The sequence below is a fragment of the Lycium barbarum genome, chromosome 8 (assembly GCF_019175385.1).
Source record: "Lycium barbarum isolate Lr01 chromosome 8, ASM1917538v2, whole genome shotgun sequence".
Taxonomy (NCBI): domain Eukaryota; kingdom Viridiplantae; phylum Streptophyta; class Magnoliopsida; order Solanales; family Solanaceae; genus Lycium; species Lycium barbarum.
In genome coordinates, this window is record NC_083344.1 from 20,950,922 (window position 1) to 20,965,488 (window position 14,567).

The following is a 14,567-nucleotide window of genomic DNA, read 5'->3' on the forward strand; positions in this document are numbered from 1 at the left end:
CCAGTTAGAGGCTCGTAGGTACATATGTGGGTGGTAGATATCTTATGATCTCTTTAGTGTATGTTTTGTATATTATCTTGTAGCCTCGTAGGCTTGTACCTATATGTATATTTTGAGGAGTGACTGAAGATCATTTCATAGTAAGCTTTGTTTGGGAATTGTTTTGATCTAAGTTAAATATGATGATGAGCATGATGAGTGATGCTCGGTAAGCTAGCTCCGGGTACCTATCATGGCCCTCTAGCTAGATCGTGACATAGCTCACCCTCAGATCTCTGCAGAATAGCCTCAAGGCTAGAATCGGGGTCTCGATGAGGATCCGGACTCAAACTCTGCACTAAAAAAAAGGCACAGCAAGAGTAGTATCAATACACACACGTACCAGTAAGCATCATAGGCCGACTAAGATTAGTTCACGCATATAGACACACAGAATCAACAAGTCAACAGATAGGAAAACAATAACCATCAAGTTACAAATATCATAAAACCAGGTCATAGCATATGGTTAAGCTTCTACACCACAGATCTGTCAAGTAGTCAATTATTCCTCGAAGTAAACCACAATACGAGTACAACCAACAAACCCAACATATCAAATGTATGATGGGATAATAAGGACAGCAATGCAAATGAGATGAATGCCGTGTAATATTGCAATGGCCAATAACTCAAACCTGTACACACATGCTAAGAATAGAAATATCGACGTCTCAACAGTCATGACCCACGGGGAAACCACGGAGTCCATGTACCAGACACCCTGCACAAAGACCAGAGGTGACTTTCCACAATACCAGCCACTCTGCACAAAGCTTAGAGGTGACTTTCATCTTTCACTTCTTTTCATTCAATGTTACCATAACTTTTTCCATCAAACTGTTTCCACAATTCTTTCATCAAACTATTTTCTACAATATTTCCATCATGTATGAATGTATGAATGCAAGAATGAGAAATCAATGCAATCAATGACAATGAATATGCTATGGAGATCACCAAGCACCATAAGCCAAGTCAATTCTTGCATGAATTGTGAAATGAGTTTATCACATCCCACAACGCTAAATCACGCAGTCAAATACACCACATGTCAATTCAATGCATAAATAACGGTGACGAGCCCACATTATCAGAAATCATACCAACCTAGTTGGATCACAACTCCACACCATGTCTGAAGACCTATCCTGCTTTCCCTGTTAATTCTACGTAACAAATACGAATCGCTAATCAAATTCTAACAAAGGTAAGCCATAACCTACCTCGACTGCCGAACACGCACCTCAAACCGTCAGATTTGAGCCTTCCTTTTTTGAAGCTCCTCAGAAAGCTCAAAGTCTAAAATTTAATCAATCTACATTAGACTTCAAATCCAACGATATAAATATTGCTATACTTTTAGAAAACCCCAAATTAACTCTAAAAGGTGACTACGGCTTTACAAAGTAAGATGGAAAATTATGAGTTGGAAAAGGTCAATCTGAAGTTTAATAAGTCCAATTACTCGTTATCAACACTAATTAGTCCGCAATTAGCCATAATTTCATCAATAGAACAAAACCCCCCAAATTCAATATATTTAAACCCTATAAATTAGGAAGTGATTCAACTCAAAAGCTAATTCCCAAATGATTCAAAGCTTAGAATCTAAGAAACCTTCCCATAACTCATGCGGATTGAAAGGAAATCATAAAAGCAACTTAGGTTTTCTAGCCCGTCTTTCCAACCTAAAACATGAAACTAGCATGAAATCTAACCTTAAACCATAATTAAATAACAAGAGAAGGTTGAGGAATTACCCCAAGGTGATTTCACCCAAAACTCTTCAGAATTGCCCACAATACTCCTTAGGATTATGATTTTAGTGAATGGAAGGAATGATTCGAAGTTAGGGAAATAAAAAGAGTTTTTTTGATTCAGCGATCTCCGCTTACGCGGAGGGATATCCGCCTATTTACTCTCTCCTCGACGGATAAACTCCTACTGAGGAGACACTCATTAATGACACGATAACTCTGCCAAAGCGGAGGTTATTTACATGCTTGATACCTCGCCTGCGGAAGAAACATCGCAGGTGTGGGAAATGTCCAACTCACCTGAGGCATACATCTGCGGACCAGGCCACACTTAGGTGGGCTCACTGATACAGCCAAGCAGTCACAAAAGTGACACATCAGAAACCAGAGAAATCCGGTTTCACCAAATTCAACCCAAAAATCCCGACATCCATCTAAGACCTCCCGGATGCAACCCAAACATGAAGACACAAGTAAAACACCATACAAACTCAACCGTGGTCTCAAAATTTCAAAAAGAGGTCATCTTGACTTGATCAACCCCGAACACCCAAAAACAAGGTTTCCATCCAATAGCCCAAAACACTCCCGAGTGCCTTAGGAACCGAACTGTAATGACCAGTTTGGTCGTTATTACACTTTTGACCCATTTACTCCTTCCTTAAGCCCTGTTAGCATGATTTTGACCCTCGCGGATAGGCGGCATAGTTCCTGAGGTAATCGGGCAAGTTGTATTGTGAGTTATGAGAATTAGAGCCTTAAAGTGAAAAACCTTTGACCAATAGTTGACTTTTGGATAAACGGACCTTTTTCATAAATCTGTCAATTTTGTGAGGTCCAGAGGGTCGCTTATGGCTTGGTGAGGTATTCATTTTGATTCCCGAGGCACTTGGGATCTATTTGTGCTAATGGTTGGAAAATTAGTTTTTGGCTGTTTGGGGTTGACCCGGTCAAATAGACCTCCAATGGGAATTCCGAGACAACGGGTGAGTTCGTAGCGTGTTTTTACGTATGTGTGCATATCTGTTTTGTATCTGGGAGGTCTCGGGTGGATGTTGGGATTTAGGGTGAACTTGGTGAAAAACCATAAATATGTTGGTTTTTGGTGTCTCGCTCCAACGAGACTAGGTACGCCTCAACGGACTTGCCTCAACGAGGCTTAGTCCGCAAGCGTGAAAGTTTTGTTGTTTCACTAAAATCCACCCCAGCAAATGGTCCTCCGCTGAGGCGAATCAGATGAGTTTCAACCTTAATTTTATTATTTGAATTTTAGACTATGGATGTGAGTTAAATTGATGAATATTGCTATTCTAATAATGGAATCTTGTGTGCTAGTAACTAATAAGCTTGAATCTCCAATTTGAGTTGAGAATTGATTATGGAATATTAGGGTTTATGCCTAAATTGGGGGTTTTCTCTTGAATGGTCAAATTAATCAATAATTGAGCTTAATTAGCAATTGGAGAATAGGATTGATCTTCTAGAATGTTAGGTCACCAATTCCACTTTTGAACTACCCATTTTACTCTCGTGGGCTCGATTTCCCTCTTTTCCTTAGTTGATTTGGATTCAAACGAATGTATGGAAATATGGGTATCATTATTCCCCGTTTCTACTTAGATTCCGATAATGACTAGAATTTGAGTATTTAGAGGCTCTTCGGAAGGGCAAGGCTCAGATTTGACGATTCGTGGCACCAGTTTGGCATCGAGGTAGGTTACTGTTAGACTTCAATTAGCGAAGCATATGTCGAAGTTAGTTATTGACGGAGAAAGCATGTTAAGCCTTCAGGTATGAAGTTTGGACTGACACTCTTAGGTTGGTATTGTTGATGACTTTGTGGGCTTGTCGCCTTTTTATTGTGATTTGATTGGTCGCCACGTGTGCGGTGTTAGACTTGTTGCCCGTTTACTTTGTTGTTTTTGTGATGCATTCACCCCTCACCTATCTTGTCACTTATCATCGATAAAGGAAAGAACAATGATTTAGGATTGGTATTGTGATGTGTGCTCATGTAGAGGCACGAAACAGATTTGATTATGATTTACACTTGATATTGATATCATGCATAACGTTCATACACATTTTACATGATTCATTGATATGAACTATGATTTGATATGAAAGCTGATAAGTGAAAAAGTGAAATATCCGGGGCTTTTTATTATGGTGTTTGCTACATGCGTATTTCATATAGCATCTCATGCATATATTATTTGATGTTACTTATGTGGTCCGAATATAAATTGTTCCGGACGTGGCATTGCATAGGTTTGGGGAAAAATTTGTATTGGTAGTTGATTTACAGATGTTTTTATGGTTATTCATCCCCATGATCACACATGAATTCAACATTCATGCATGCATTTCATCCTGCATCTCTCATGGTAATGTGATGTTGTCCCAACAGATAGATTGAGGGAAAAATATTACGAAAATGTAGGATGAGAAAGTGAAAGATGAAAGTCATCTCAGGTCTGTGGGTGGAGTGGCTAGTGATATAGAAGTCATCTCTGGGTTGTGTGTGAAGTGGCTGGTGTTGTGGAAGTCATCTCTGGGTTGTGTGCAGAGTGACTGGTACATGGACTTTGCGGGTTCCCCATGGGTCATGACTATCAAGACGTGGAGGTTTTCCATCCATAGTATGTGTGTACGTTATGAGACAGTTGGCCAATGTATTGCATTGCATCGCACCTGTATTCACATTACCTCCCCTCATATCACTAATTCTGGTTGTTGCATTTATTGCATTGCATGGTACGTTTCCGCATTGATTCCTTGGTTGATGATTCATTTGAGTTGTTGTATGCGTGTTAATTACTTACCTAGACACTTGATGGATTCAAGAACTAGGGGTTTCTGCCTAGGCTATGACTGTAGACTGCTGAGATCTATTGTGATTCACATTACAAGTCTTACGTGAATGTTCTTAGTGACAATATTTGACTGCTTATATGTCTATTTGTTGATTTCTTTCTTCATATATGTGAACTAATTGTTGTCGGCCTATGATACCTACCGGTACATAGTGTTTGTAATGATACTACCTTGATGTACTCTTTTCTGAGTGCAGAGTTCGTAGCAGGTTCCTCCTCCATACCTCGTGAGTGATACCGAGGCTTATCCTGCATAGTTTCTAGGGTGAGCATTTGATGGATCTCGCTACCTGGAGACTCCTCTATCTTATTTGTCTTATTTTCTATTCTGAGATAGTTTCAGTATTTCAGACTTGTATTTCAAGACTTATGTATTAGTAGCTCTTGTACTATTCAGACCAGATTCTAGGGATTTGTATTAGTATTCTGCATGTTTAATTTTTTATGATTTGAGACTATTTTATCCCTTTATTTACTTTTTTATGCATGAATTCAATGTTGAATAAGGGAAGGCTTCACCCACCAAGGGGTAAGTGTTAGTGCCCACTCGATCCCACAAGTTGGGTCGTGACAAGTTGGTATCAGAGCCCTAGGTTACCCAGTCTTACAAGTACTATAGCATGTCTAATAGAATCTTGCGGATCAGTAGGATGAGCTCTATACTTATCTGCGAGAGGCTATAGGACATTTAGGAAACTTTCAATTCTGTCATTCCTTACATGCTACTTCCTTCAAATTAGTATCTAGTCGATTCAAATTAGTATCTAGTCTATTCAAATTGGTATTTGAATTTCTTTGTCTTATTCTCTCACGGATGGTGGAAGCTCGTCCTTAAATTCTTATGCGAATGGTTTTACTATGTCATGGCGCGGTATGGTACGAGATGCAATGCTATAACATGTACGTGTGGCCAAGTTCATCTGATAGGCTGTGGTATAAGTGTAAATTGGGAAGCATCGTAGGTTGGAAAAGAGGATAGCGATCATGTTAAGATAATGAAGAGGATCAAAGGGTAAGGACATGAAGGACGACCTCCGTGGTAAGTGTGAGTAAGTATGATTTCATATCGGGGTGTGTGTAATGAGTGTTCGGTTACTCTACGGAACAGGGATGAAATGAAAGGAATTTGAATGAACCATTCTCAGTTACAGGCTGAGCACAAGTGGTGGATGTGCTCGTCCATGCTATAATTACTATGGATGATCGGATCTTGTGGGAAAGGTTAGGTATGGTCTTTTAGCAACGACCGTGGTTGCAGGTTCACTTGATACTTTGGGGATATGGTGCCAAGGAGTCACTCTGGACTAGGAGCTCGTTGATATTGTGGGACTGCTCTATTTATGAAGTGAATACTAAGGGAACATGGATTGATCGGGAAGTTTGACTGAGTTGTGGACTTCTGGGAAATTAGTGACCGACTTATAGAAATGATTCCAGCAATGGGCGAGCGAGATGATTTAATTACTTAAAGAGTTATCGATAGTTACACCTGAACCAGAGGTGAAATTCGGGCGTTTTTTATGTGAAACATTTGGGTTAGAGAGATTGCTAGTTTAAGGTTCAAGTGGATTTGAGCGATTGTTGGTTGTTAGTGATAAAGTTATTTGAATAAGATATGGGAATTGAAGGATTGTGATTTTGTATCTTACTAATGAGTTTGGGGGATTGAGGTTCGTAAGACTCAAGGTATAGTAATATAGAAAATTGGATCATGTTTGAGTTGCAGTAGTATTATATTATATCATTTAGTAAAGCGTGTGATCGTTGAGTCTATCGGTGTTTTCGAGAATAAGGATGAAAAGAGGATCGGGTGAAACAAGAGCTAGTTGATTTGAGAGTTATGTGATGCGTTTGGCTAAGAGAGACGTCTAGTTTAAGGTTCAAGTGGATTTGAGCGATTGTTGGTTGTTAGTGATAAAGTGATTTGAATGAGATATGGGAACTGAAGGATTGTGATTAGGCATCTTACTATTGAGTTTGGGGATTGAGGTTTGTAAGACTCGAGGTGTAGTAATATGGGAACTTGGATCTTGTTCAAGTTGTGGTAGCATTAAATTATATCATTTATTAAAGGATGTGATCATTAAGTCGATCCCTGTTTTCGAGATTAAGATGAAACGAGGATCGTTAGAAACAAGAGCTAGTTTATTTGAGAGTTATGTTGCGGTTAAACCAGTGTAAAGTTTAGTACTCAGAAGACTACCGGGTGTTGCATCTGATATTGGACTAAGGTTGAGAGCCTTGTATCTGTTGTGTGAGATTCAGCCAAATCCTGCTACTGCTGTTGCTATGACTCTGTTGAGTTGATTGAATGAGGGGATAGTCACACGATTTGATTAGAGGTGTTCTGGTTCAGTAATTAAGAATCGTCTTTGTTACACCTCAAAAGATTTCCCGTCGTTTGCGTCTATGGTAAATTAATGTAAGTCCAGAGAGGTCATGGAACCCTTATAATGTTAAGGCAGATTTTTAACAAATGCTAAACAAGTGTCTAAAGGTTCTGGGATCAACCGAATCGAAGGAATTAAGTTTGTCGAAACTTTGGGAAAACTTGGCAGAATTCTGGACATGATTTTTGGTCCAACTTAAGGGAGTAATATCTCCTAGCATATAAGGATTATTGGGTGCATTACCTATGTAAATTCAAGTTCAGCGAGTCTTCTTTCCAATGCAAATGACAGATCGCAAATTTGAGAAGTACAGGATAATGTACGGCCCGAACAAAATTGTACGTCCCGTACCTCATTTTCCAGAATTTTCTAGAAGTTGGCAGAATGTTGACAAATTGACATCCCAGGTACGGGATGAAAGTACGGAAGGTACAAAAATGTACGGCCCATACATGGAGGCCGTACATTGAGTCAGTGGAAAATTGTCCTTGCCCTGTAAATTGATTTCCACGACTTGGGGCTCATTTATTTCGTAAAAATGGAACCCTAGTGACCCTTTAAGCTCTCTCAATCATCCATAATCATCCCAAACTATTTCAAGAGAAGATCAAGCTCTAAAAACCTCCACTAGTTCATAGAAGGTATTTGTTCTTGCTTCTAGTTGAAGTTGTGGTGACTAAGTCTTGAAGCAAGTTCTGTAAGTTGAAGTTTTTCAAGCTATAAGGTATGTTTTTCATTCTACCTCTTATGTTGAGTTGTTTTGAAGGTTGAACGAGTCTTAAAAGTAAAAATAGTTATGTTGGCAAGGTCATAAGGTGTCATGTTGAAGTTATTGGCTATGGACTGAATTTGAAAGGACGTTTTAGACTGATTTGAGTCTACTTTGAATGTAATCTCTTGGATATGGTATTGCTGTTTTTGTTGTTGATGTTTTGGGGTTATTTTGGAGTTTGATGGAAGTAGATGATATAGGGGAAATGCTGTCCAAATTCCGCTAACTCACCGACTAGTTTAACTTGACCTTATGAGTGTTTCAACGACTTAACCTAGTGTGAATCATCTTGAATGTAGATTTGCGAGCTCGGGAAGATAGACGTTGAGTGGTTAAGTAGACGAAGAGGTATGTTAAGGTTGTCCCTTTCTTTCTTTTGGCTTGATCATATTGATACGAACATATACGAATGATATCCATAATGACTCTACTCTTAGAAATATTAGAAGCTTATGTTCTTGATTTCTTAAGACATTATTGATCTTTTCTCATGGTTATTGATCTCATCTTATGGTCATTGATTCCTCAAGGCGAAATATGTTGACGATATTAGTTCCATAAGGGTAATCGAAGGTATACCGACTGTACGTCACTCCAATAGAGTCGTAACACTTCTTTGTTGTCACAACCTAATCTAGCTAAGTCACGCGGGAACCTACCTTCCCACCTCGGTAGGCGAACCCTCATCCCAACAATTACAAAGTCATAAATTTATAAGTAACTAAGCGGAAGAAATAGAAATCACATAAGTCTGACATAATAATAGATAGAATATGCGGAATAAATCAAACCTCCCCAGACATCTATCTAGTCATACAAGAGCAACTAACTAGATACTACAAGTCTGAAAATAACAAAATACGTCAAATGTCTGAATATGTCTCAGAATATAAATAAGACATAGAATCAAGAAGAATCTCCAAGGCGGCGGACGTCCCCGTGCTCACCCTGTAAGACTCGCAATAGCAACTCTCGCACCGCAATCAGCCACGAGAAACAAAAGTCTATCCTACCTGGAACTCTGCATTCATAAAAGAATACAGCAAGTGCAGGTCAGTACAAACAACAAGTACTGGAAGGTATCTTTGGCCGACTAAGTTTAGCTAACACATATCAAGTCAATAAAGTAAGATAAACATGTAAATCAACCGGGTATAAGTCAAACATGAGCCAGAAACCAAGTACACGTCATCACCTATGTTAGCATCTAATCCCAATTGTGTCAAGTCTCAAATATTCAGTCCAAATCTGTATATCACAAAGACATCACAAGAATATCACAATAGAAGCCTAAGTGCAATGCAATGCAATAATGTATGGAATGTATATGCAATGTAATGCTGTGTACACATGTAAGCCGAATGGAAATATCGACGTCTCGGTAGCACAACCCATAGAGGACCTGCGAAGTACATGTACCTCACGGCTCCGGCACAAACTTCGGCAACCGCTACCTCAAGATTCCAGCAAAAACCTCGGCGATCGTTACGCACAACCTCGATTCCGGGAAAACCATCAGATAGCGGTCCTCACGTCACTCTTATCCAACTGAGCCCAGCTCATCATAGTTGTTACACCTCGAAAAAATTTCACGTCATTTGCGTTGTAAGTAAACTAACGTAAGCTCGAAGAGGCCATGGAACCCTTATAAGGTTAATGAACGCACTCGTGCTCGAAATTCCTAACGGAGGTCTCGTTGACCGAGTCAACCCCCAATACCTCAATTCCAACTTGCCAGCCCAAGTCCCAAAATGCACCCGAGTGCATTGGGAATCAAACCAGATATGCACACAAGTTCTAAATGACCATTCAAACCTCTCGGAATCGATGAATTTCCAAAAAACGTCCGCCTATCCAAAAGTCAACTTTGAGTCAACTCTTTTTCGCTTAAAGCCAATTTTTCCCAAAAAGTCACCAATATCAACTCGAACACCTTAGGAAGCATGTCAACGGTCCCCTCAGGTCAATAAGCTAATAGGCTAAAGGAAAAGGTCCAAAGTACCGAAAAGACTATAAGGACCAGGCGGGTCGTTACATCTGTGCTCTCATGCATGTTTTATATATATATATATATATATATATATATATATATATATATATATATATATATATATATATATATATATATATATTTATATATATATATATATATATATATTATGACACCGCGCCGCTCCATATTCGGTCGGGTACGGTACCTATTGTGCACACCACTGCAGTTGGGTATAGTACGATAATGATGGCCCCAAGAGTGGCCAATGATGATGATGCAGCCCTACAATGTGTCTTATATATATATTTTTTTTAAAAGGAAAGCATGCATGTCATCTGCCTTCAGAGGCATTCAGATGTACAGGTTGTTTCTCTTTTATCTCATGTTACTTTCATGTCTTTATTATGTTGTTCTTCATGCCTTACATACTCGACACATTATTCATATTGACGTCTTTTTGTTTGTGGACACTGCGTTCAGGCCCGCTGGTAGACAGAGAGACGATTCACACCCTTAGGCTGCCTCCTCAGCCCTTGTACTGGAGCACTCCACTTGATTCGGAGTTGCAGTCTACCTTGGTATGATACTTTTATGTACATCTGAGAATGGCGGGGTCCTGTCCCGTCCTTATTATGTCTTGTATTCTAGTAGAGGTTCATAGATGGATATGCACAGTTAGATGTTATATGGTCTTCTCGGTCTATATTTTGTTGTATCATCATTTTTGACAGCCTTGTCGACTTGTACATTTTGATTTAGCACAGTTACATATGTACATATATCTTTTGGACTCGTGCCCCTTTCAACTTATAATATCTATTAGTTAGCAGCTTGTCTCGTGACAGCCCTCATGGCCTACACTCAAGTATGACTATGTAATGCATGTATGTACTGTGGTGCTCGATTAGTTAGATCCGGGTGCCCATCATGGCCCTCCGGTTGGGTCGTGACAACCTTATGGATTATGGATCGGTTCAGTGATGGTTTGGGGTATTGCGTCGGTAATGATTAGTTCTCGTTAGGGATCTTTGAATGAGGTGTTGGTCAATAAGGACGTTTGAAGTGGTAAATCAATAATGGGTTTGAACTAATTCCGTTGTGGAGAATATTTCGAAAATTGAGTTAAGGGAATTTCAGCAAGGGCACCTTGGTGGAGATACATGAGGACATTAGTAAGACTGTGTATGTGATCCGCTGGATTTAGAAAGTAATCAGTTTTGGAGTTGATTGAGTTAAGGGGACTCTAGGGTGTAGAGTGTGTGGCATACTACTATCTCTAGGGTTAACTCGGGTAGTTTGCAAAAGTTATGATTATGCGATATGCTATTGAGTGGGTTCGAGTGACGGTCAGATGGTGGCGGTGAATATGATCTGATTGAATTGAGGAATGGACGAGTCAAGATAAGGTATAGTTGATCGAGAATCGGTAGGAATAAGGTGCATCTTCGGGATTACTTGGGTCAGTATGGATTGTGTTGTTGTTGTCTTGCATATTTCAGATGAGGTGTGATTGTTGAATACACTCAAAGAAGGAAGTCTACAGAAATGGACTAAGTGATATGATGAAGTTCCGTGAGGTTTCGTGATCAGCGACTAGTGAGAAGCAGATTTCAGGTAACCGACATGTTAAGGCTTATGGGAAGTGGCTTGTGTAGTACCCAGTTGGGTAATCTTGTAGCACTCTTCCATGTATGAGTTAGCATGGTTTAAAGGAAAGGAATTCTAGGAATCCATATCACAAACTCCTTTGATTTTTCACAATTACATTTAGGAGTTGTAATTAAGGCCTAAATTTTTCCCATAAATCTTTTAGTCTAGAAAAGTAAGTCGACACAGATCCAGTACCTTGAGTAAGAGTTGCAATTTCTATGTGCACTTTAAAAGTTCTTGAACCATCTACCTTGTTGAATCTTTCAGAAAGTTCTTCCCACACTACTTGTGCACTGGATGCATACATGATTCCTCTCAATAATCCTTGTACCACTGAACTCAGAATCCAAGAAAGAAAAATTGCATTCACTCTTTCCGATCAATTCCATAAAGATTCAGGAAATTTTTCCTTACTGATGGTTCCATCAACAATCCCACTTTGTTTCTTCCCAATAGTACTATACACATAGAGCGATTCCAAACTGAGTAATTCTCAATACCAGATAGTAGAAACGATATAACTTGTATGCCACTTTGATCTGTTGGTGATAGATACAATGGATGATTGTGATCAATCTCAGTACCTTGATTTACTCTAGAACATAGTGATGAACCGGCATTTGGAATTGCAGTTGGAACTACGCCATTGTTGCCTAGGTTTTCATCGATCGCCATTGACGATAACTTCAAGATTTTTCAAAATTGAATGTGGAAACTTTTGATCATATCATAGGGCTAGATTCTATAGCCTTTAAGCTCTTATACCATGTAGTAATTTGAGAATGGGATTTAACCCTAATGCAAAGAAGAACGAGAAGGAAAAAGAAGAAGGTGAGAGCAGATTGTAGAGAGGGAAATATTGTTCATCTCTTATTCATTCAATTGAGATACGATGTACACTGTATAGGTTTATATACATAGCTCAACTAATCAAAGAGGATTAACTAACTAATCATCCCCAAAACTAACAAATGGAAGTCTAACTAACTTAACTAATCCGGATTATGGTTAAGTCTGTAAAATGACCAGACTACCCTTACAGTATTCAGATTTATTTTAATACTTCTACACGGACAACTAGAGTTTCTGTAACTTGTAGCTCAAACTTAGTCAACTAGACACAAAGATTCAGTAAGTAAATCATTCAAACATCAAAAGGAGTCCAAACAATATCCAACCCAGATGCCAAAGAATTATAAATATTAAAGTTAAGTTTTAATCGGGAATACTGTTATAAGATTAATAAACGAAAGAAAATGATTTTTGGATAATTTATGCTATATCTCTAATCCAGCTTCCTTCTTTTTAACAGTCAACAAACAAAAATGCAGTTTATACTTATAAACTCAATAGACACGTAATGAAGCAGCTACAGTTTGAAATTTTGATCAACAAGTTTTAGCACAAATTTTGTTCGGATCAGCTGTATTATTGTATTGATCTTGTTATATCCTTATTTCTCTTCTTCTTATTGTTCTTCTTTTGTTTTCTTCCTGTCTTCCAACTCCTCATATTTCCCTTAGCTTTCACCCTCAGCTTTAAAGATCAAGAATAAAGACCTTCACTAATTAGCAATCAGAAAATCAAGAATATCACTAATTAGCCATTAAATAATCAATACAAAAATGTCACCATAAAACGCCTAATTTAAACTCTAAATAGAAATATTAAATCTAAAATCTTTCAGTGCAATATCAAATATGCATGTTCCAGTCAAATACAACACAAGTAAAAAATCTAGCAAAAAACTATTCAAAGAACAATAGATACCACTAGAGCTCCACTACCATGATTGGGTACACAGAAGAAGAAAGTGGAGAAACCCCATAAAAAAAAACATAACCGAATTAGAACCAAATGGGAACACTTTAAAAGGATATTCATGAGAAGACGATACAGTTGGCTTAGTCTTTCATGGAAAAGGGCGCGAAGAGAATTATATAACCCTCTTCGTCCTTTGCTTCAAATGTAGCACATAGTACAACTTATTATAGTTGTGTTCGTACATAGTCTTGTTCACGCATTATATTATTAAAATAATAGAAACTAGGAATGGTTCTTTTCAACCGAACATATTACTACGTTAGAAGTATAAAGTTAGGGTATCAATGAAGACTATGTCGCCACAAAAAAAGTCATTAGAGGCGACTAATAAATCGCCGCAATGACAGCCAAAATTTTTATTCTTAGCAAGAAGGGAAAATTCAGTCTTTAATTGCATATATAGAGGCTAAAGTCGTCTAAAAGTTTATCTTTTTTTGCGACTATTATAGTAGCCACAATAAAGTTGACCTTTTGTGGTAATATATAGGATTGGCACTAGGTGTCCCCACAAAAAAGTCTTATTTCTTGTAGTGAACCGGCAAGGTTTCGTAGTAGTTTAGAAGAATATAATTAAATGGATTCAATGAATGATGGGGTAGAGTGGACATTTTATGTAGACTATTTCAAGCCTAATGTTATATTTGAAGAGATATTTTATCCCAAAATATAGTATTCAATAACTAATGTCACAAAAGGGCAACTTTGGAGTAGTAGATAATTTTTATCATTTAAAGTAATTTTGTTACAAAAAATAAATAAATTAAGGGTGGCAAGTGTAATATTTCAAAGCACAAGAGAAGTCACTGTTATAAGGTAAACATGAGAGAAAGTTTGTGAAATTATCTCTGAGAAAAAGTAAACTAAACAAGGAGCACTAGCTTATGTAACATTTTTATGTTGCGGAGAGGACTACTCTAGAACGATAGATAGAGAGGGAGGAAAGAATTCAGGTATGGTTGTAACAGATTTCTTTGGGTGAAATGAAATTGAAGTGTGTCTTTGGAGTAGCTGGTGTTTATTTTGAAGATAAGGTGAACCAATTCTTGGTCAATGTTCAATTTTGAAGTTGTATTTGCTTGACAATTTTTGTAAAATAAAAAAAAAATGCTACCCTTTTTTTTTCAAAACTTTGAGATTTATTTTCATGTGTTTGAAAAACATACTTACCCTTTTCCTTTTCCTAATTACTTGTTCTATGGCATGTTTTGGTCATCTCTCATGTATGCTTAAACTTCATTGAGTAAAATGTACTACTTAGAAGTG